Here is a 20,965-nt window from a genome sequence, read left to right on the forward strand (position 1 = left end):
AGGGCAATCTTATAGCAATGAAAGAGGATGTAGATGAAGATGAAATGGGAGGTATGATACTGCGTGAAGAGTTTGATAGAGCACTAAAAGACCAAAGTCGAAACAAGGCTCCGGGAATAGACAACATTCCATTAGAACTACTGACAGCCTTGGGAGAGCCAGTCCTGACAAAACTCTACCATCTGGTGAGCAAAATGTATGAGACAGGCGAAATACCCTCAGACTTCAAGAAGAATATAATAATCCCAATTCCAAAGAAAGCAGGCGTTGACAGATGTGAAAATTACCGAGCTATCAGTTTAATAAGTCACGGCTGCAGAATACTAACATGAATTCTTTACAGACGAATGGAAAAACTGGTAGAAGCCGACCTGGGGGAAGATCAGTTTGGATTCCGTAGAAATATGGGAACACGTGAGGCATTACTGACCCTACGACTTATTTTAGAAGCTAGGTTAAGAAAAGGCAAACCCACGTTTCTAGCATTTGTAGACTTAGAGAAAGCTTTTGACAATGTTGACTGGAATAGTCTCTTTCAAATTCTGAAGGTGACAGGGGTAAAATACAGGGAGCGAAAGGCTATTTACAATTTGTACAGAAACCAGATGGCAGTTATAAGAGTCGAGGGGCACGAAAGGGAAGCAGTGGTTGGGAAGCGAGTGAGACAGGGTTGTAGCCTATCTCCGATGTTTTTCAATCTGTATGTTGAGCAAGCAGTAAACGAAACAAAAGAGAAATTCGGAGTAGGAATTAAAATCTATGGAGAAGAAATAAAAACTTTGATGTTCGCCGAAGGCATTTTGATTCTGTCAGAGACAGCAAAGGACCTGGAAGAGCAGTTGAACGGAATGGATGGTGTCTTGAAAGGATGATATAAGATGAACATCAACAAAAGCAAAACGAGGATAATGGAATGTAGTCGAATTAAGTTGGGTGATGCTGAGGGAATTAGATTAGGAAATGAGAAGCTTAAAGTAGTAAAGGAGTTTTGCTATTTTGGGAGCAAAAAAACTGATGATGGTCGAAGTAGAGAGCATGTAAAATGTAGGCTGGCAATGGCAAGGAAAGCGTTTCTGAAGAAGAGGAATTTGTTAACATCGAGTATAGATTTAAGTGTCAGGAAGTCGTTTCTGAAAGTATTTGTATGGAGTGTAGCCATGTATTGAAGTGAAACGTGGACGATAAATAGTTTGGACAAGAAGAGAATAGAAGCTTTGGAAATGTGGTGTTACAGAAGAATGGTGAAGATTAGATGGGTAGATCACATAACTAATGAGGAGGTACTGAATAGGATTGGGGAGAAGAGGAGTTTGTGGCAGAACTTGACTAGAAGAAGGGATCGGTTGGTAGGACACGTTCTGAGGCATCAAGGGATTATCAGTTTAGTATTGGAGGGCAGCGTGGAGGGTAAAAATCGTAGAGGGAGACCAAGAGATGAATACATTAAGCAGATTCAGAAGGATGTACGTTGCAGTAGGTACTGGGAGATGAAGAAGATTGCACAGGATAGAGTAGCATGGAGAGCTGCATCAAAGCAGTCTCAGGACTGAAGACCACAACATCAACAGGTTAAAGTTCCGGCTTTTCTTTTTACCCAAACATGTTTTTGCACCTCTGTGCCATCATCACTGGGTTTTGTTTGTAGTAAAACTGTAAGAAGTGGACATACAAAGTTCGCCAGAGAAATTGGAAGAGGTCCATGACAAAGGAGTTTATTACTAGCGTACTCGAGCAGATGTAACTTCGATGGATTGCTCACGCACTGCCTGCGATGTGTAAGCTGTAAGAGAATCTCAGACCAGAGAGCAGTGTTGGCTGCAGTAAGAGCAGTGTCAGTAGGAGTAAGTAGTGGCTGGCAGTGTGGTGTATGGAGTTGGCTGGGCCGGTCGTGGGGAGCGATGGCGGCGCCTGAGCGATGTAGTATAAGGAAAAAGCAGCCGCGCACAAATGTAGTTTGTTACAACTAAATTTGTACTATTGTTATATCAAGTAGCATGTAAAAGGTTTCTTAAAAAATTTTTAATAATAATCTTTTCTATAAAATTAACTTGTTTGAGAATCATTCATTTGAATTTAAAGAATTTACTAATTTCTGCAATCCATGGTCATACCAACTATCGTAAAGAAAAATCAGTCGTCTCCTTTTATACATGACAAATCTAGTGGCCAGCATTGCACTGGGCTGTGCCAGAAAATTTTCTTATAGGAGCAGATATATACGCGTTATCCGGCGACTTCATTGAGGTAAGAATTTTCAGTTTATTCAGAATGATCTTTCAGGGCCATGACGTCCAAATTTACCAGTTTAGATTCACAGTCAGTTAATTATTGAAAGGTTGTATATGAGTCACATTTTTATTGCGAGATTGTGGTGTAACCTCCCAACTGTAAAAATAATATGTATAACATTCACATTCAGTGTAACCTCCCAACAGTTTATTACTCCGTAACCTCGCAATAATAACGTGACTAACCTCCCAATAAAAAAATGTGACTCATATACAACTTTCAATAATTAACTGACTGCGAATCTAAACTGGTAAATTTGGACGTCATGGCCCTGAAAGATCATTCTGAATAAACTGAAAATTCTTACCTCAATGAAGTCGCCGGATAACTCGTATATACCTGCTACTATAAGAAATTTTTCTGGCACAGCCCAGTGCAATGCTGGTCGCTAGATTTGTCATGTATAAAAAGAAACAACTGATTTTTCTTTTTACAATAATCGGGATGACCATGGATAGGAGAAATTAGTAAATTCTTTAAATTGAGATGAATGATTACCAAAAGTTAATTTTTTATAAGAAAGATTATTATTAAAAGATTTTTAAAAACATTTACATGGGACTTGATATAACAATAGTACATATGTGCGAGGCTGCTTTTACCTTATACTACACCCCTCAGGCACCGCCATCGCTCCCCACGACCGGCCCAGACAACTCCACACACCAGACTGCCAGCCACTACTTACTCCTACTGACATTGCTCTTACTGCAGTCAACACTGCTCTCTGGTCTGAGATTCTATTATAGCTTACATATCGCAGGCAGTAAGTGAGCAATCCATCGAAGTTACATCTGCTCGAATGGGATAGCAATAAATTTTTTAGTGATGGATCTCTTACAATGTCCTATATGTCTCGAAATGGTAACGACAGCGAAAATTCGATGAAGCTTTGCACAGCTGTGTTGAGCGGCGTCCCAACTACGCCCGTCCATCGCGTCATGTCGCTTTTCAGTCCTGACAGTACTGTGAGGACGCAAAGAAGCGTGCCCGCTGCGACGTTTCGCCTGATTTCATGCAACCCCACACAACGTACCTGTCATGCCGCACACTGCAGCGGCTATGATGAGGCCCCTGTACGATTTTCTATGGACAGTGTTTGGTCACCCACCACATAGCCCAGACTCGCCCCCCTCTGATGTTCATATCTACTCACATCTACAGCTTGCTATAAACACAACATTTTTCCACAGACAACGAACTGCAGACCACCGTAGAGACGACGGTGTTGAAAACTTGGTACAACGCTACGACAAATGTCTGATTATAGATGGCTGCGTTGGTTTGGTTTTGTTTTGCTTTAGGGCGCAAAAACAACTGGGGTCACACGCACCCAAATGGCTCAAATGGCTCTGAGCACTATGGGACTTAACATCTGAGGTCATCAGTCCCCTAAAACTTAGAACTACTTAAACCTAAGTAACCTAAGGACATCACACACATGCATGCCCGACGCAGGATTCGAACCTGCGACCGTAGCGGTCACGCGGTTCCAGACTGAAGCGCGTAGAACCGCACGGCCACACTGGCCGGCTACATGCACCCAAGTTGGGTTGTTTGGGGGAAGAGACCAAACTTCGAGGTCATCGGTCTCATCGGATTAGGGGAGGACGGGGAAGGTAGTCGACCATGCCTTTCAAAGGAACCATCCCAGCATTTGCCTGAAGCGATTTAGGGAAATCACGGAAAACCTAAATCAGGATGGCCGGACGCGTAATTGAACCGTCGTCCTCCCGAATGCGAGCACGCATCCAAGTCAAAACTATAGAACATGAAGACAGAGAGGAGTTAAAAACGACTATTCGTCATTCACAATTGAGAGAATAGAAGACAGTTAAAAACAGGCACGTGGAAAAAGGGCTAAAAAGACACCATACTGAAACGAAGGTCAAAAACTAAAAATTAAATGGCCTTCGCCAAATTGTTTCGGCGGATAAAAGTAAGACGCGGTCAACAGCCCGCGCGTCATTTGTTAAAACGGCTGAAAAAAAAAGATGGCAAACCCAAACGGGCCGGCCGAAGTGGCCGAGCGGTTCTAGGCGCTACAGTCTGGAACCGCGCGACCGCTACGGTCGCAGGTTCGAATCCTGCCTCGGGCATGGATGTGAGTGATGTCCTTAGGTTAGTTAGGTTTAAGTAGTTCTAAGTTCTAGGGGACTGATGACCTCAGAAGTTAAGTCCCATAGTGCTCAGAGCCAGAGCCAAACCCAAACGGGAATGAAAAAGGTTAAAAAATGGGCAGTCCGTCAGGAAGTGGCGGACAGTTAAAACTTGAGTGCAATGTGTACAATGTGGTGGGGTGGCGTCAGTTAGGAAATGACGATGGCTAAAAAGGCAGTGCCCAATTCGCAGTCGAGTTAAAATAACCTCCCGGCGGGAGGTCGTCCAAGCCGCTAGGAGAGGCTTAATAAGTCTGAGCTTATTCCCGTCAAGGGAGGACCATTGGCGATGCCCAAGGGACACCACCTCCTGACAGACGGCAACGCAGAGGTCATCGGAGGGAATATACAGGGTGTTTCAAAAATGACCGGTATATTTGAAACGGCGATAAAAACTAAACGAGCAGCGATAGAAATACACCGTTTGTTGCAATATGCTTGGGACAACAGTACATTTTCAGGCAGACAAACTTTCGAAATTACAGTAGTTACAATTTTCTACAACAGATGGCGCTGCGATCTGGGAAACTCTATAGTACGATATTTTCCACATATCCACCATGCGTAGCAATAATATGGCGTAGTCTCTGAATGAAATTACCCGAAACCTTTGACAACGTGTCTGGCGGAATGGCTTCACATGCAGATGAGATGTACTGCTTCAGCTGTTCAATTGTTTCTGGATTCTGGCGGTACACCTGGTCTTTCAAGTGTCCCCACAGAAAGAAGTCACAGGGGTTCATGTCTGGCGAATAGGGAGGCCAATCCACGCCGCCTCCTGTATGTTTCGGATAGCCCAAAGCAATCACACGATCATCGAAATATTCATTCAGGAAATTAAAGACGTCGGCCGTGCGATGTGGCCGGGCACCATCTTGCATAAACCACGAGGTGTTCGCAGTGTCGTCTAAGGCAGTTTGTACCGCCACAAATTCACGAAAAATGTCCAGATAGCCGGATGCAGTAATCGTTTCGGATCTGAAAAATGGGCCAATGATTCCTTTGGAGGAAATGGCGGCCCAGACCAGTACTATATGAGGATGCAGGGACGATGGGACTGCAACATGGGGCTTTTCGGTTCCCCATATGCGCCAGTTCTGTTTATTGACGAAGGCGTCCATGTAAAAATAAGCTTCGTCAGTAAACCAAATGCTGCCCACATGCATATCGCCGTCATCAATCCTGTGCACTATATCGTTAGCGAATGTCTCTCGTGCAGCAATGGTAGCGGCGCTGAGGGGTTGCCGCGTTTGAATTTTGTACGGATAGAGGTGTAAACTCTGGCGCACGAGACGATACGTGGACGTCGGCGTCATTTGGACCGCAGCTTCAACACGGCGAACGGAAACCCGAGGCCGCTGTCGGATCACCTGCTGCACTAGCTGCGCGTTGCCCTCTGCGGTTGCCGTATGCGGTCGCCCTACCTTTCCAGCACGTTCATCCGTCACGTTCCCAGTCCGTTGAAATTTTTCAAACAGATCCTTTATTGTATCGCTTTTCGGTCCTTTGGTTACATTAAACCTCCGTTGAAAACTTCGTCTTGTTGCAACAACACTGTGTTCTAGGCGGTGGAATTCCAACACCACAAAAATCCTCTGTTCTAAGGAATAAACCATGTTGTCTACAGCACACTTGCACGTTGTGAACAGCACACGCTTACAGCAGAAAGACGACGTACAGAATGGCGCACCCACAGACTGCGTTGTCTTCTATATCTTTCACATCACTTGCAGCGCCATCTGTTGTTGAAAATTGTAACTACTGTAATTTCGAAAGTTTGTCCGCCTGAAAATGTACTGTTGTCCCAAGCATATTGCAACAAACGGTGTATTTCTATCGCTGCTCGTTTAGTTTTTATTGCCGTTTCAAATATACCGGTCATTTTTGAAACACCCTGTAGGTGCTCGCGGGTTGAGGTACGAGGGCTGCAGCCTTGGCACCAGTGTCAGCTGCCTCGTTTCCCGGCACAGCGACATGACCAGGAACCCACATAAACACAGCACTGGCCCCACGAAGAATGAGCAGTTGACAGCTTTCCGGGACCCTCTGCACTAGGTGATGGGCGGCGTGCAGCACACAGAGGCTCTGAAGGGCACTGAGTGAGTCTGAGCAGAGGGCACAATTGAAAAGGCTGTGCCGCCTACACGACTGCCAGCTGTCATGTCTGAGAGAACAGACACCACACATTCATGTGTAAGTGATTCGCCTCGATGGACAATGAATCCAGCTCCTCCAGTGCCGATGCAAATTACATTACTGGCCATTAAAATTGCTACACCAAAAAGAAATACAGATGATAAACGGGTATTCATTCACAAACATATTATGCTGTAACTGACATGTGATTACATTTTCACGCAATTTGGGTGCACAGATCCTGAGAAATCAGTACCCAGAACAACCACCTCTGGCCATAATAACGGCCTAGATACGCCTGGGCATTGAGTCAGACCGACCTTGGATGGCGTGTACAGGTACAGCTGCCCATGCAGCTTCAACACGATACCACAGTTCATCAAGAGTAGTGACTGGCGTATTGTGACGAGCCAGTTGCTCAGCCGTTGACCAGACATTTTCAATTGGTGAGAGATCTGGAGATTGTGCTGGCCGGGGCAGCAGTCGAACATTTTCTACAAAGGCCCGTACAGGACCTGCAACATGCGGTCGTGCATTATCCTGCTGAAATGTAGGGTTTCGCAGGGATCGAATGAAGGGTAGAGCCACGGGTCGTAACACATCTGAAATGTAACGTCCACTGTTCAAAGTTCCGTCAATGCGAACAAGAGGTGACCGAGACGTGTAACAAATGGCACCCCATACCATCACACCGGGTGATACGCCAGTATGACGATGACGAATACAGGCTTCCAATGTGCTTTCACCGCGATGTCGCCAAACACGGATGGGACCATCATGATGCTGTACACAGAACCAGGATCCATCCGAAAAAATGACGTTTTGCCATTCGTGCACACAGGTTCGTCGTTGAGTACACCATTGCAGGCGTTCCTCTCTGTGATGCAGCACCAAGGGTAACCGCAGCCACGGTCTCCGAGCTGATAGTCCATGCTGCTACAAACATCGTCGAACTGTTCGTGCAGATGGTTGTTGTGTTGCAAACGTTTGCATCTGTTGACTCAGGGATCGAGACGTGGCTGCACGATCCGTTGCAGCCATGCGGATAAGATGCCTGTCATCTCGACTGCTAGTGATACGAGGCCGTTGGGATCCAGCACAGCGTTCCGTATTATCCTCCTGAACCCACAGATTCCATATTCTGCTAACAGTCATTGGATCTCGACCAACGCGAGCAGCAATGTCGCGATACGATAAACCGCAATCGCGATAGGCTACAATCCGACCTCCTTACACGAGGCATCACAACAACGTTTCACCAGGCAACACCGGTCATCTGCTATTTGTGTATGATAAATCGGTTGGAAACTTTCGTCATGTCAGCACGTTGTAGAAGTCGCCACCGGCGCCAACCTTGTGTGAATGCTCTGAAAAGCTAATAATTTGCATATCACTGCTTCTTGTTCCTTTCGGTTAAATTTCGCGTCTGTAGCACGTCATCTTCGTGGCGTAGTAAATTTAATGGCCAGTAGTGTACTATCTAGTGACATTACAAATAAAGACGTAAGTTGTTGCTTGGAGTCTGCCTAGAATCTTGCTCGCTCTCTGTTCAAACAACAGAGTGACAGAGTCACGGCTACTACTTAATGAAGTGTGGTGCATACGTGAAGGATATTTTTCCACTGGAGTCCTCAAGAAGGCTGACAATAGATATCGAACGGATTCATATATTCGTCTACTACCAGTTGTTCTCAGGCAGACTGTTCAAGATTCCCCTACCGTCTGCATAAGTAACAACTCAAGGCTTAGGAACAGACACCCTCTATTCGCCTCTGTGAAAGCATTCCACTTGTGTGTTAGCCCGACGTCAGAATGAACCAGCTCAGCAAGCATCCAATGACGAGTGCCTACTTCACAAAATCTGTATTAAAAAAGAAACAGCGACAAATTAGTGGAAATTGAAGGAAACGAATGACTTACCGTGTTGTCTTGAAAAGTACAAACCGTTACTTGCCTAGTACACCATGAACCGCTGGAATGCGAGCCTCGTTGCAGACGTCGCCGCATGCGAAGTAGCTTCCCGTGTCGCCACATTACAGCATTACAATTCAGTTGGAACGAAATAATACGTCAGAAAGAAAAGATTTCTTGAAATATGAACAGCAAATTACACGGTTCGACTTACAAATAACATACTTTACGAAAACATATCGTGCAGTGTTAGCACAGGAGCTAGAAAAATTACGGTGCTTCTCTTATCCTCGCGTGCGCGAAAGCCGGTAATGTGATCTAGCTTAAAAGCAAACGAACGGTCTACGTGCCAACATTTAAAGCACACAAACTACGCACTGAAGCGGAGTTGTAAAGTAAAAAAAACTGCGGTTACCTCGCACAGAAACAAGAAGCCACAAAGGAAATAAATGTTTGAAAGTAGTATATTATTATTCCGTGGAGAAATATTGAAAAGTTTGCCGTTCAGGTGCTAATTCTGACATGACACATTGTGTCTCTTGTATTCACTCCTGATCCTGGTCATATTGGTAACAGAAACGTGTTGATACTGATAGCGGATTCCACAAATATACGATGGCTGGAACTTTAATAGTGGCAACTATTTGTTTACACCTCGTACAAAGTAGATACGTGTTTCAAAGTTTTACTGACCTTCATAGTAGTCACTAGCATTGTGTATAACGCGTTGCCAGCGATGTGGAAGTCGTAGGATACTCTTAGCAGTGCCAGTTGTGTTGGCAGTTCGAGTGGCACGGTCCATTGCCCGACGAATTTGTATCAGTTCTGAAGCGAATGCCGTGAAGTGTTTCCTGAAGTGTTTCCTTCTGTTTAGAAATGGAGTTGAGCTCTCGAGGGCTTAAGTCAGGGGAGTGCAGTAGGGGGTATAGCACTTAGCAGCCCCATCAAACAAACAAATCAGTAACAGCTTGCACTGTACGTGTTTGAGCAATGTCCTGCAAAATAATTGTCAGGTCCTGCAGAAAGTGTCATCACTTCTGTCTCTAAGCTGGTCGTAGGTTGTGTTCCAAAAATGAACAGCATAGAGACAGAAGTGGTGACACATTCTGCAGGACCTGACAATCGTTTTACAGGACAATGCTCAAGCACGTACAGTGCAAGCTGTTACTGATTTGTTTGACTGATGGGGCTGCTAAGTACTATACCACCTTCTGCGCTCCCCTGACTTAAGCCCTCGAGAGCTCAACTCCATTTCTAAACTGAAGGAAACACTTCACGGCATTCGCTTCAGAACTGCTACAAACTCGTCGGCCAATAGACCGCGCCGCACACACTGTCAACACAACTGTTACTGCTAAGAGTATCCATACCGCTTGCAACGGGTTATACACAATGCTGGTGACTACTTTGATGGTCAGTAAAACTTTGAAAAACGTATCTACTTTTGTACGAGGTGTAAATAAATAGTTGCCACTATTAAAGTCCCAACCCTCGTAGAACCAGAATGAACACTGATCGTAAGTGCTAACATGATCGAGAATCTGAATCTATAGAAGGAGGTCTTTTATCTTACATGCTGCACGTAAAAGGTGTTGTTCAATAGGTCACCGTATTCATAAACACACTCGTGTATAACAGTTAACGACTAGTAAGATTCGGATGACATATCACTGCCAAGTAGCATAACTCGACATAACTTCCACCATACGTGAAAAGAATTGCTATTACATCAGAGCAAGAGTATTACGGATTTAAGGACAGTAGTGGAAATGTGAGGTATGTGCAAAGGTGTGAGAAGCATACTAGTGAAGTGCAGGAGTTGTGCACGTTGCGACTGTCAGCTGAAAGTGACTGCTTACGTTGGCACTTCTACAGATCCTAAGCTGTTCTTAAATGGAATGAGGACGAAAAAAATACGACAGTCGACTATAATAAAATATATTTTTTTAAGAAAAGGAAGTCCGAGGGGCATCTGTTAGTGACGGGATGATCATCTTAAATTTCTGTTTGAGTTGAAGGCCTACCCTGAGATAATTACTATTATTATTATGATCATCATTATTATTATTTCTTTCCTTTCTCAGACGTTATGTCTGGTTAAAAATGGAAACTGACGCGGACCTTGACCAACCGTGACTTCCTTTTAACTGTACGGTATTTGTTATATTGAATTTAGGAACTTTCGGGTGATTGAACATGTATCAATAATTACGGATTTCTGTAGCTGTATATATAAGTTTGGATGTAGCTGTATTGCGTTGATGTACTGGTGGATATTGTGTTGTATGACTCCTGTAGTTGATAGTATAATTGGTATAATGTCAACTTTATCCTGATGCCAGTTGGATGTATTTTTCAATTTCTTCTCCTGTTTTCTTTTGTATATTTGTTGTATTGGGTATGGATATTTCGATTAGTTGTGTTAATTTCTTCTTTTTATTGGTGAGTATGATGTCAGGTTTGTTATGTGGTGGTGTTTTGTCTGTTATAATGGTTCTGTTCCAGTATAATTTGTATTCATCATTCTCCAGTACATTTTGTGGTGCATACTTGTATGTGGGAACGTGTTGTTTTATAAGTTTATGTCGTAAGGCAAGTCGTTGATGTATTATTTTTGCTACATTGTCATGTCTTCTGGGGTATTCTGTATTTGCTAGTATTGTACATCCACTTGTGATGTGATCTACTGTTTCTATTTGTTGTTTGCAAAGTCTGCATTTATCTGTTGTGGTGTTGGGATCTTTAATAATATGCTTGCTGTAATATCTGGTGTTTATTGTTTGATCCTCTATTGCAATCATGAATCCTTCCGTCTCACTGTATATATTGCCTTTTCTTAGCCATGTGTTGGATGCGTCTTGATCGATGTGTGGCTGTGTTAGATGATACGGGTGCTTGCCATGTATTCTTTTTCCAATTTACTTTCTTCGTATCTGTTGATGTTATGTGATCTAAAGGGTCGTAGAAGTGGTTATGAAATTGCAGTGGTGTAGCCGATGTATTTATATGAGTGATTGCTTTGTGTATTTTGCTAGTTTCTGCTCGTTCTAGAAAGAATTTTCTTAAATTGTCTACCTGTCCATAATGTAGGTTTTTTATGTCGATGAATCCCCTTCCTCCTTCCTTTCTGCTTAATGTGAATCTTTCTGTTGCTGAATGTATGTGATGTATTCTATATTTGTGGCATTGTGATCGTGTAAGTGTATTGAGTGCTTCTAGGTCTGTGTCACTCCATTTCACTACTCCAAATGAGTAGGTCAATACTGGTATAGCATAAGTATTTATAGCTTTTGTCTTGTTTCTTGCTGTCAATTCTGTTTTCAGTATTTTTGTTAGTCTTTGTCTATATTTTTCTTTTAGTTCTTCTTTAATATTTGTATTATCTATTCCTATTTTTTGTCTGTATCCTAGGTATTTATAGGCATCTGTTTTTTCCATCACTTCTATGCAGTCGCTGTGGTTATCCAATATGTAATCTTCTTGTTTAGTGTGTTTGCCCTTGACTATGCTATTTTTCTTACATTTGTCTGTTCCAAAAGCCATATTTATATCATTGCTGAATACTTCTGTTATCTTTAGTAATTGGTTGAGTTGTTGATTTGTTGCTGCCAGTAGTTTTAGATCATCCATGTATAGCAAATGTGTGATTTTGTGTGGGTATGTTCCAGTAATATTGTATCCATAATTTGTATTATTTAGCATGTTGGATAGTGGGTTCAGAGCAAGACAGAACCAGAAAGGACTTAATGAGTCTCCTTGGTATATTCCACGCTTAATCTGTATTGGCTGTGATGTGATGTTATCAGAATTTGTTTGGATATTAAGTGTGGTTTTCCAGTTTTTCATTACTGTGTTTAGAAACTGTATCAATTTAGGATCTACTTTGTATATTTCCAAAATCTGTAGTAACCATGAGTGGGGTACACTATCAAAGGCTTTTTGGTAATCAATGTATGCGTAGTGTAGGGACCTTTGTTTAGTTTTCGCTTGATATGTCACCTCTGTATCTATTATCAGTTGCTCTTTACATCCTCGTGCTCCTTTGCAGCAGCCTTTTTGTTCTTCATTTATAATTTTGTTCTGTGTTGTATGTGTCATTAATTTCTGTGTGATGACTGAAGTTAATATTTTGTATATTGTTGGTAGGCATGTTATGAGGCGATATTTAGCTGGGTTTGCTGTGTCTGCTTGATCTTTAGGTTTCAGATAGGTTATTCCATGTGCAAGTGTATCAGGGAATGTGTATGGGTCTGCAATGTAACTGTTAAATAATTTAGTTAGATGTGAATGTGTTGAGGTGAACTTCTTTAGCCAGTAATTTGCTATTTTATCATTTCCAGGGGCTTTCCAATTGTGTGTAGAATTAATTGCTCGGGTGACTTCATGTTGCAAAATTATCACTTCAGGCATTTGTGGAGTCATCTTGTATGTGTCTGTTTCTGCTTGTATCCACCGTGCATGCCTGTTATGTTGTACCGGGTTTGACCATACGCTGCTCCAGAAGTGTTCCATGTCTGTTATGTTTGGTGGATTGTCTATTTTAATGTGTGTGTTATCCATTGTTTGGTAAAATCTCTTTTGGTTTGTGTTGAATGTTTGGTTTTGTTTCCTTCTATTTTCACTTTTTTTGTATCTTCTAAGTCGTTTGGCCAATGCTTGCAATTTCTGCTTTTTTTCATCTAATTGCTCTATTGCTTCTTGTTGTGGGATTTTACCTAACCTTTTTCGTTTTTTGTCTGATATTTCATTTCTTATAAATTGTGTTAGATGTCCGATATCTTTTCTCAGTTTTTCTATTCTGATCTGTAACCTGTGTTGCCATGCTGGTTTTGTGCGTTTCTTCTGTGTGTTGGTTTGTTCTGATCTCTGCCTAGTGTGTATATTTAGTGTAGTGAGTGCTCCTATATAAACCAGTAGTTGTAACTCTTCCATAGTTGTGTTTTCATTTATTTTGTTGTGTATGATTGTGTTGATAGTTTTTATTGTTGTTTCGACTTGTGGGTTATTTGGCGGTCTATGCAGGAATGGTCTAATGTCTGTATTTGTGTCTTTGTATTCTATATATGTCAGCTGAAATTTCTCTTCTATATCTAACACATGTGTCTCTTCGTGTTCTATTTGTGCTTGTTCTGGTGGCTGTCTTAAGATTTCGTTTTCCTCTGATTGTTTAATTGATGCGTGTTGGTCTTTGTTTGTTTGCTCTGGGATGTTTGAGTCCATTACTGTGTTTTCTTCTTCTTCTGATTGCACATTATTTTGTTCCAGTATTTGTTGTACTTGTTGTTTGATGTTATCTAATTCTGACTGGGGTATCCTGTTATTTTTGATTATTACACGGATCTGATCAGCTAGTCGTTGTTCTGTTAAAAATTTTAATTCCGGGTATCTAGTAATAAATGTTGTGTATACTTGTGATCTGTATCCAGTTGTGTTGGTTCCTAGGTTTGTTGCTTGGTAATAACAGAACATGAGGTGTCGATTGACTTCATCTGACCATCTCATCCTCTGTCTTTGTTTTCCTTCTAGGGTGGTTGCAGGAAGCATATCCTGCAAAACACCTCTATTTGGATTTAAATCATTTTCCAGTTGGCTAGCAGTGTCGTTACCATTGTGGGCGGGCATAGGGTTCAAGCGTCGTCCCCGACCATGACGGCGCTTGTCCGAGGCTTCTTTAGTTCTGTCCTAATCACACTAAAAGGGGGGTTAGCCCTATTAGTGGTTTGTTCTTTTCGTCGCCTTTTACGACTGGCAGAACATACCGGAGGCCTATTCTTTTCCCGGGCCTTATTATTATTATTATTATTATTATTATTATTATTGCGTGGGGCGTAATTAATGTAACATTTCTTTTCTGATAGCAGGTTCTTTTACTCACGGTTTCAATACACTACATTATTCTCACTCTTTCTGCTGCAAAATTCTATTTTTCAACATAATCTTGGTTCTCTTCAATGCAACGACCATACGCCACCTTAGTGGCAGGTCGTGTATGCCTGCACTGTACCACACTACTGCTCGACGTCAGAGCCAGCGTCTTTCTGCATCAATAACCTCCCCATCATCCACATATTGCTTGCCGCATCCTTCACTAGGCCAAATTGATGGAAGTCGGAGATGCCAGATCTGGCCTGTAGGGTGGAAATCTGACATGTTTGCGCTACCTTCCTGTGATGATGACAAACGCCTCGCCCAAAGACTCGCTGTGCTTTTGTTCACTGCCAGATCTCCGTAGACAGTCTGCAGGCGACTATGAATATCTGCAATGCTCTGATTGACCAGCAAGAGAAAGCTGCTTGGAACGCACCTCCGCTCCAGACGCCATCCTGGAGACTACGTATAATTCCGCCACCTATTGGGACTTCATGAAACTGTTGGGGCTGAAGAGGAAATATTCCACTGTCTCACAACAACTTCCGCATTTTTTCAACCGAAACTGGCCTAGAAAAACCTGTGTTGCATAATCTATTGAATATCCCACGTATTATTACAGTGATGGTGGGTCACTGTATCGAGTTTAACCAGAAAAGAAAACGAATGAGAAATTTGTAAAGGAAATTATACTTCAATTAGAAGAAATAAAAACTTTTTGGTTCGCCAATGAGATCGTAATTCTGTCTGTGGCGTCAAAGGTCTTAATACAGCAAGTGAACGGAGTCTTGAAGATGTTCTACGACGAATATGAACAAAATTAAGACAAGAGTTGAGCAATGTAAGTGGTATTAGATCAGTTTTTCTATATGGGCGGAAAATTAACTGACGATGATCGAAACAGAGAGTATACAAACTACACTAACGACAGCAAGTAAAAACACCTCTGAAATAGAGACATTTGTTGACTTCGAATGTAAATTTAGGCGATAGGTAGTTTTTCTTAAGGTTTTTGTTAGGACTGTACCCTTTTACGGAAGGGAAGGGTGGACGATGAGAAGTTGCACAAGAAATGCAAACTTCCCGCGCGGGATTAGCCGAGCGGTCTAAGGCACTGCAGTCATGGACTGTGCGAGTCCTCCCCCGGGCATGGGTGTGTGTGTTAGTCCTTAGGATGATTTAGGTTAAGTAGTGTGTAAGCTTAGGGACTGATGACCTTAGCAGCTAAGCCCCGTAACATTTCACACACATTTGAACAAGAAATGCAAAATAGTTTTTGAAATATGATACTAGAGGAAACTCTTTTGATACGCCAGATCCTGAGGTATCAAGGAATTGTCAGTTGGGTACTAGTGGGAAGCGTGAGTGATAAACAATGGAGATGGAGACCAAAGGTTGAACTACAAAATGTTTCAAATGGCTCTGAGCACTATGGGATTTAACATCTATGGTCATCAGTCCCCTAGAACTTAGAACTACTTAAAGCTAACTAACCTAAGGACATCACACAACACCCACTCATCACGAGGCAGAGAAAATCCTGACCCCGCCGGGAATCGAACCCGGGCGCGGGAAGCTTGAGCTACAGTAAACAGGTTCAAATGATAGTACGTTGAAATAGTTATGCTGAGATGAAGTGGCTTGTACAGGAAAAAATAACATCGAGAGCTGTGTCAAACTTGTCTTCAGTGTGAAGGCCACAGCAACACAAAAGGTTACGAAGAAAACTCGCGGTAGCTAGTGTGAAACACAGGACAGCTTTAGCTTTCAAGACGGCAAACGATGCACATTATGAAGGAAGATTTGGAGAACCCTCGTCGTTTCGCCTGTACGCCAGATAGCGCTGCTCCGATGTAGCAGGCACAGGCCTTTAGCGGGACAGGGGCACTTAGGCTTCTCAAAGAGCGGAGCAGTCTGAGAAACACTTGGCTGCGGCGTCTGCGCCTGCCCTGGGCAACAGACCGCAGCTGCGAGATGAAAGAGGGCGGCCGCGCCTAAACAAGCCTTCAGCTCGACACGAACACGAGGCCGCTCTCCCACCGACTCAGACGGCCTCCACGCCGATGTCGTACGTAACAAAACGTCGTCCGTAGTGGACTACTACTTATACGGACTGCGACTCATTTACATACGAACCAATAACACACCCCTCTCCTCTCCCCTATTACAAACTCTAACGGATCGAACTCCTATGTATAAAACAAAGTAAGAGTGATTTCGGGTGTGCCGCAGGCGAGTGTCGTAGGACCGTTGCTATTCACAATACAGGGTGTTACAAAAAGGTACGGCCAAACTTACAGGAAACATTCCTCACACACAAAGAAAGAAAAGATGTTATATGGACACGTGTCCGGAAACGCTTAATTTCCATGTTAGAGCTCATTTTAGTTTCGTCAGTATGTACTGTACTTTCTCGATTCACCTCCAGTTGGCCCAATTGAAGGAAGGTAATGTTGACTTCGGTGCTTGTGTCGACATGCGACTCATTGCTCTACACTACTAGCATCAAGCACATCAGTATGTAGCATCAGCAGGTTAGTGTTCATCACGGACGTGGTTTTGCAGTCAGTGCAATGTTTACAAATGCGGAGTTGGCAGATGCCCATTTGATGAATGGATTAGCACGGGGAAATAGCCGTGGCGCGGTACGTTTGTATCGAGACAGATTTCCAGAACGAAGGTGTCCCGACAGGAAGACGTTCGAAGCAATTGATCGGTGTCTTAGGGAGCACGGAATATTCCAGCCTACGACTCGCGACTGGGGACGACCTAGAACGACGAGGACACCTGCAATGGACGAGGCAATTCTTCGTGCAGTTGACAATAATCCTAATGTCAGCGACAGAGAAGTTGCTGCTGTACAAGGTAACGTTGACCAAGTCACTGTATGGAGACTGCTACGGGAGAACCAGTTGTTTCCGTACCATGTACAGCGTGTGCAGGAGGCACTATCAGCAGCTGATTGGCCTCCACGGATACACTTCTGCGAATGGCTCATCCGACAATGTGTCAATCCTCATTTCAGTGGAAATGTTCTCTTTACGGATGAGGCTTCATTCCAACGTGATCAAACAGTAAATTTTCACAATCAACATGTGTGGGCTGACGAGAATCCGCACGCAATTGTCCAATCACGTCATCAACACAGATTTTCTGTGAACGTTTAGGGAGGCATTGTAGGTGATGTCTTGATTGGGCCCCATGTTCTTCCACCTACGCTCAATGGAGCACGTTATCATAATTTCATACGGGATACTCTACCTGTGCTGCTAGAACATGTGCCTTTACAAGTACGACACAACATGTGGCTCATGCGCAATGGAACTCCTGCACATTTCAGTCCAAGTGTTCGTACGCTTCTCAACAACAGATTCGGTGAACGATGGATTGGTAGAGGCGTACCAATTCCATGGCCTCCATGCTCTCCTGACCTCAACCCTCTTGACTTTCATTTATGTGGGCATTTGAAAGCTCTTGTCTACGCAACCCTGGTACCAAATGTACAGACTCTTCGTGCTCGTATTGTGGACGGCTGTCATACAATACGCCATTCTCCAGGGCTGCATCAGCGCATCAGGGATTCCATTGCGACGGAGGGTGGATCATAAAAAAGTGCACGGAAGTATGTTTTTTAACATAAACATACTTTTTTTTAAATGGAACCCCGTTAGTTTTGTTAGCACATCTGAACATATAAACAAATATGTAATCAGTGGCGTTTGTTGCATTGTAAAATGTTAATTACATCCGGAGATATTGTAACCTAAAGTTGACACTTGAGTACCACTCCTCCGCTGTTCGATCGTGTGTATCGGAGAGCACCGAATTACGTAGGGATCCAAAGGGAACGGTGATGGACCTTAGGTACAGAAGAGACTGGAACAACACATTACGTCCACATGCTAACACCTTTTTATTGGTCTTTTTCACTGACGCACATGTACATTACCATGAGGGGTGAGGTACACGTACACATGATTTTTCCGTTTTCAATTACGGAGTGGAATAGTGTGTGAACCGACATGCCAGGCCAATAGATGTTCAAAGTGGTGGCCATCATTTGCTGCACACAATTGCAATCTCTGCGTAATGAATGTCGTACACGCCGCAGTACATCTGGTGTAATGTCGCCGCAGGCTGCCACTATACGTTGTTTCATATCCTCTGGGGTTGTAGGCACATCACGGTACACATTCTCCTTTAACGTACCCCACAGAAAGAAGTCCAGAGGTGTAAGATCAGGAGAACGGGCTGGCCAATTTATGCGTCCTCCACGTCCTATGAAACGCCCGTCGAACGCGTACCTCACCCCTCATGGTAATGTACATGTGCGTCAGTGAAGAAGACCAATAAAAAGGTGTTAGCATGTGGACGTAATGTGCTGTTCCAGTCTCTTCTCTCCTCACGTTCGGTCTGTGGAATCGATTCGTCAGTATTTGATGTGGTTTACGAAATATATCCAGCGGTAATGTTAGGTGACTCACCCTGTATACACCTAGTGAGCAGTGTGTCTTTCAACATAATACAGCAATACGTATCACAATATACTATCATACAACGAGGGAAATGTACAAATAAAGTACCATAAAACTGTAATATTTGGCTAACTGCGCCAAACCCCTAACATACGACAATGTCTAATCACTATATTACGACAGCATTTTAAGTTTTTAAAGACGGTCCGTAATTATATGAAATACTGAAAATCAATTTTTTCTTACCCCTGCAAACCATCAGATAGTCAACCTGCAACTCGGAAAGTACGACCTTTCTAGGCGTTCAGTAGCGTTTACAGCTCGAACGTATGATCCTCCCTGAGGCAACGCTTAATGTTGTACTCCTGCCGTTTCATTATTTCACGTTCTCCCTCTCGCTCGCCTCTTCATTCAATATCTTTCTTAACTTGTTGTCATTTGTATTCTCCACATAACAGAGCAGTAACTACCGGATTTTTTCATGATGGACAACTTAAGTCCTGAAACACTGGTGAACCGCGTCTCGAAGCCGGTACCTTTGCTTTCTCGTTCAAGTGCTCTACCGACAGAGCTCACGATGATGATGAAGTCCCATAGTCCTTGACAGAGCGTAGGGGACGATGCGGGAGACCCGCATCGCCGTACTAGGCAAGGTCCTGGCGGAGGTGTTTTGCCATTGCCTTCCTCCGACCGTAATGGGGGATGAATTATGATGATGATGATGATGATGATGAAGACAACACGACAACACCCAGTCACCGCGAGGCAGGTGAAAATCCTTGACCCCGCCGGGAATCGTGCTCGGGGAGCGAGATAGACAGAGCTACCCAACCACAACTCACAACCCGCCCTCACAGCTTTACTTCCGCAAGCACCGTATATTTCCCAGCTTGCTTTAAAAGCTCAGTCGGTAGAGCACTCGCCAAAGGTCTCAGATTCGAGTCTCGGCCCGGCACACAGTTTTAATCTGCCTTGAAGTTTGAGATGAGCGCACACCCCGCTGCAGAGTGAAAATTCATCCTCGCTTCAAGTTAGTGTTGCGTCACGCGAAACAAGACAAACGGTTCACATGGCTCTGAGCACTATGGGACTTGACATCTGAGGTCATCAGTCCCCCAGAAGTTAGAACTACTTAAACCTAACTAACCTAAGGACATCACACACATCCATGCCCGAGGCAGGATTCGAACCTGCGACCGTAGCAGTCGCGCGGTTCCGGACTGAAGCGCCTAGAACGATCGGCCAGGAACAAGACACACGGATACTTTTATGGAGACTGCTCAAAACGTCTCGGTGGTTGGTATATCGCTGCAGAGTTAATTCCATATCTGGCTGGCGCATGTCTGAACTAGCTCTCACACGCAGAAGGCAACGCTGAGACGAAGAGGACGGAATTCCCCCGCAGTGTGGCGCGGAACAAGTTGCGAAAGTCGGGTCTTGCGGAACAAGCTTTCGCGGCGCTGCGAGAGTCTGTGGCAGAGATCAAAGCGGGTCGTGTGTTGTACGAGCGCTGTGAGGAAAGCCCAGGGAAAAAGGCAGGCTGGAGAACCGCGCCGCACAAAGCACGTCTAGCTGGCAAACGCCTGCGGCCTGAAGCGTCGACATTTTCCTGATATCGTAAGCGGGCGGTAAAGATCAAAGGGAAAATCCTTTGCCAGAGTATAACCTGCTTTAATCACTGAGGTACTGTCAAGTTCAGAAAAAAATGTAGTAACCTATAGCGCCAGTCCAAAAAGTTGCGAGACTGATTTTATGCCTGGTGTACAGCCAACATCAGCACAGTAACAAGGCTGGAATTTTGAACTAGCGAGTCTAAACAACAGATGGACAGATCTGCATTCGAATAGTCAGCTGCGAGCAGGCACTGTTAAGTAGTGGGCGTGCGCCCGTGATGTGTCAACACTGTTGAGACACTAATCGCAACTATCATCTCTAAATCAAGTGTCCACGATCAAACTTCCTGGCAGATTAAAACTGTTTGCCGGACCCAGATTCGAACTCGGGACCTTTGCCTTTCGCCGGCAAGTGGTCTACCAACTGAGCTACCCAAGCACCACTCACGCCCCGTCCTCACCGCTTTACTTCACCAGTACCTTGTCTCCTACCTTCCAAACTTTACAGAAACTC

General features: G+C 43.8%; 1 protein-coding gene across 1 annotated transcript in view; it reads right to left on the reverse strand.

The window, feature by feature from the left end:
* The window catches only part of LOC126109440 (uncharacterized), an 841,290-nt gene that overhangs the window by 609,157 nt on the left and 211,168 nt on the right, over positions 1-20,965 (reverse strand). The window lies entirely within an intron of this gene.

The sequence above is a fragment of the Schistocerca cancellata genome, chromosome 12, assembly GCF_023864275.1.
Source record: "Schistocerca cancellata isolate TAMUIC-IGC-003103 chromosome 12, iqSchCanc2.1, whole genome shotgun sequence".
Taxonomy (NCBI): Eukaryota; Metazoa; Arthropoda; class Insecta; order Orthoptera; family Acrididae; genus Schistocerca; species Schistocerca cancellata.